Here is a 4430-nt window from a genome sequence, read left to right as displayed (position 1 = left end):
TTAATATTGAGCAGAATTAAGCATGCTGAAATCCCCTTATATACTGTATGAGCCTGCACACGGCCCCCTCTACAATATCTCTATTGATATATAGATTGGCACAGCAGGTGCAGACAGGTCCAGGTGATATACAGATTGGCATGGCAAGTGCTTGTGGGTCCGGTTGAAAATACAGACTGACCAGGCAAGTACTTGCAAGGAAATTAGGTATGGACAGACATTAGCAGATCCAGTGGACAAAGTCCTGAAAACTAGCAAGCGTGTTTGTGAACAGACTAACAATGTTGCACAGGCACCTCCATAAAGGTGGAGGTGCCTTAAATAATAAGTGTCTCCCAGCCGTTGGCGGGGATATATTAGGATGGCGTGCTCCCATTTTAAGGAGTGAGCGCGGGCACCATAAGCACAGTGCACAGGGACATGCGCACAGTGTGTGTATCCTGGGCAGCAGCTGACGAGGAAGGAGGTGGGAGCGCAGGACAGGAGCCAGAGTGGTCAGTGAGTCAGCGTCTCTGCCGGGGGAGAGGGGCAGCTTGCAGGGACATCAGCGCTACAGATGTGTTGAAGAGGACAATGATGGGATGTGGAGAGAAAGTTTTAATGTGCATAGGACACATTATAATGAATTGTAAGGTGGGAGAAGATGCTGTCAGGGACTTGTAATGAATTGGGAATGGTGGAGGATGCTCAGTACCTGATAACATCTTACCCACCCCCAAATTCATTATGATGCTATCAAGGACTTATAATGAATGATGGGCACACAGGACAAGGACTAAGGCTATGTCCACCCATTCAGGATTAGCAGGAGAAAATTCTGCTGCATATGCTAATGTGTTGGCAGGAAGAATGCTTCGAAAAAATAAATTTTTGCCATTTTTTTTAATACTTTTGCTGCATATATTTCCACAATCGTTAGGCTGCAAGAATTTAGTCTGCAAGGAAAAATTAAGCAGTGTGTGCGTGAGACCTCAGGGATCTCATTCACTTTGCTGGTACTGTAAAACCTTGCATATTTTCCACGTGCACATAGCACCCTCTCGCCTCGTTCTACCTGATTTTATGGTCTCCTGAACCTGTGGAGTGAAGCGCCACACATCTCAGAACAGCGGGCATACTGCAATTATGTCATCACACCCAATCCTCTGAAACGTCAGACGCTGAGGCAGAATGATGGGGGTGGAAGTGACAGCTGGTGCTCCCTCTTCCATGATCATTGCTCGCACTGACGGACAGATGGGTCCGGTGCTTGCACTGATGGGCGGAGTGAGGATGTTGAGAGGGGGCCCTTTGTGGGCGCTGACGGGCGGAGGGGAGCCCATTGTGGGAGCTGACACCAGGCCCCCCCATTGCTCACAGGTTCCATAGCAGTCGTGTAGCCTGCAGCCATTGGTGGTACACTATAGCCTCTAACAGTGACACTTTCTGGTTGAATAGGTGTTTTGCACATTTCTCCTTTGCTCTTCACGGAGCATACTCAATAAAATCTTAATGTTCTAGCCGAGGTCGTAAATGTGGTAGTGATGAATCTTATATGCGTTTTTTTTGGGGGGCGGGGGAACTATTTTTCATATTGCCAACCAACAAATCTTTTGCAGAGTGTAGGCTCTGCATGAGGAAAATAGGCTGAGACCTTCCTGGTGCAAATGAACTATGAACTGTGGCTCTCCATCGGATCATAAGGCAGCAATGAATCTAACCTCCTGTCAAAAACTGGAGAAGGCAAGAATTTTGAGTATCAAAAGATTTGCTCATCTCTACTAGAAGCTCTCAGCTGCGGGTTGTGCAATGTCATAATGTTCTGAAACACGCCTTAAAACATACACTTCCCGTTTCTTTTCTTATAAATTCGGAAGCCATGGCGTCTGCTGATCTGAGACACGAGATGCTCTGCTCCATCTGCATGAACATTTATACAGATCCTGTAACCTTGAGATGTGGACACAACTTCTGCCGGGTCTGTATTGATCGTGTGCTGGATACACAGGACGGGTCTGGAGTTTATTCCTGCCCTGAATGTAGAGCAACATTTCAGAAGTGGCCTCCACTACAGAAGAACATAGCTCTGTAATGTGGTGGAGAATTTCCTGTCTACTCAGCTACATCAGGAGGAGATCACCGGGATCCGCTGCACTTACTGCATTCACTCTCCTGTACCTGCTGTTAGATCCTGTCTACACTGCGAGGCTTCTCTGTGTGATAATCATCTGAGAGTTCACAGTAAAGGACCAGAACACGTCCTCACTGATCCCACCACTTCTCTGGAGAACAAGAAATGTTCTGTCCATAAGAAGATCCTGGAATATTACTGCACTGAGGATGCTGTTTGTATCTGTGTGTCCTGCAGTTTGGCCAGAGAACATCGGGAACACCGGGTGGAGATGCTGGATGAGGCCTCGGAGAAGAAGAAGAAGAAACTGAGAAATGTTCTGAAGAAACTGACCACAAAGAGAAAGAAGACCGAGGAAAGAGTCCGGAGTCTGGAGGACCGCAGGAGAAAAGCTCAAGAAAACTCAACTGGAAAAGCCGAGAGAGTCACTGCCCTGTTTATAGACATCAGGCGATGGGTGGACGACCTGGAGAGAAGGATCCTGAGTGAGATCTCCAGGCAGGAAGAGCAGGTGTCACTCTCACTGTCTGATGTGATCCAGAAGCTGGAAATAAAGGACGAGCTGTCCAGAAAGATGAGGCACAATGAGGAGCTGTGTAACATGACGGATCCACTCACTGTCTTACAGGATCCAGACACCAGTGACTTGTGTGATCCTGAGGAAAAGGGAGGTGATGACACAGGTGGACATAATGGAGGTGATGAGGACACAGGAGGACATGAGGGAGGTGATGAGGACACAGGAGGACATGATGGAGGTGATGAGGACACAGGTGGACATGAGGGAGGTGATCGGGGTGCGGAGCTGATCTCACAAATATCACACACATTGTCTGCTATGATAAGAGATATAAATGTGACCTTCTATGTTCAGGATCCTGCAGACATATTACTGGATGTAAATACGGCTGGTAATAATCTCCTTATATAGGATGACCTGAAAACTGCGACCTGGACAGAAATAACAGAGAATCGTCCAGAAACAGCAGAGAGATTCCGGGATTGTCCTCAGGTGATGAGCAGGAGGAGATTTACATCAGGACGACATTACTGGGATGTGGAGATCAGTGGGTCAGATATCTGGATGGTGGGGATGTGTTATCCCAGTATAGACAGGAGGGGGCGCCAGTCATACATCGGAAATAATAACAAGTCCTGGGGTTTATATAAATGGCAGGGGAATAATAATCAGTATTCAGTCATACATGGAAATAAAATGACCCCGTTTCCTCACCAGATCTCCAATGGTAGGTTCAGGATATGTCTGGATTATGAGGCCGGGCAGCTGTCCTTTTTTGAGCTGTGCGACCCCATCAGACACTTACACACCTTCACTGCCACCTTCACCGAGCCCCTACATGCTGCATTATGTGTATGTAATGGTTCTATAAAGATATTGGGGAGCAGCTGTGAGGAGCCATCACCATAGAAGAAATCTTCTCATCAACTGGTGACATTGCAGGGAGGAGAGTATTTGATTGGTGGAGCATTCATTCAGTGGGATGAGCCTCATGAAGGATCCGGTTATATCTAGTATCTTTTGGATTATAAGATGCACTTTTTTTTTCTCAAAATTTGAGGGGAAAAAGGTGCATCTTATAATCCGAATGTAGCTTACCGGGGGGGTGGCATCTGCAGTGGAGCAGGGTCCCAGGGTCATTGCTGCAGGAATCTGGCATCGGCAGGAAAGGGAGGCAATCCTGAGGGCCCCAGGCTAGGAGAAGGGGGATGTTCGGTGGTGTGATGCTGTGGTGGGCTCCGGGCTTTTACAAAATGTATGCTCAGCCCCCACACTTTCCATGGGTTTCAATGAAGTGGACTTCGGGAAAATGGCCTCCAGAGGAGGCGCATGTGCAGATTAACATCTCGGCACCAAGATTTCATCTGTCAAGATCTCAATCTGCGAATGCGCCGTCTCTGGCAACAAATTTCCCAGAGTCTGCTTCAATGAAAACCATGGAAAGTGATGAGGCTCCACATACATTTTGTGAAAGCCCACCACAGTGTTACACCGCCGAACACCCCTCTCCTCCCAGCCTGGTGACCCCAGCATCACCCCTTCTCCTGCCACTGCCACCAGCTTCCTGCAGGAGTGACCTTAGGACCAGTGGTCTGGAGTCGTGGAGTCAGTGTCCATTTTGATGAAGTTGGAGTCTGTATAAAATGGACAGATTCCGACTCATAAAATATATAATTAATTGGGTTCAGTAGTACAGTACAGGATGTGCTGTAAATGTTTTCATAATAAATTTGGGAAAGTTATGAAATGTCCTATAAATGTCTTTTCTGTTCCTGATCTAAGGATCTTGGCTTTTATTTT

General features: G+C 47.2%; 1 pseudogene; it reads left to right on the top strand.

Annotated features, from left to right (window-relative positions):
- Positions 1 to 351: 351 nt before the first annotated feature.
- LOC141083274 (E3 ubiquitin/ISG15 ligase TRIM25-like) lies at positions 352 to 3811 on the top strand (annotated as a pseudogene).
- Positions 3812 to 4430: the final 619 nt, after the last annotated feature.

This window comes from Dendrobates tinctorius, unplaced genomic scaffold (genome assembly GCF_039654945.1).
Source record: "Dendrobates tinctorius isolate UK_male_01 unplaced genomic scaffold, ASM3965494v1 ptg000020l, whole genome shotgun sequence".
Classification (NCBI taxonomy): domain Eukaryota; kingdom Metazoa; phylum Chordata; class Amphibia; order Anura; family Dendrobatidae; genus Dendrobates; species Dendrobates tinctorius.
This window is presented reverse-complemented; position numbering and strand designations above follow the sequence as displayed.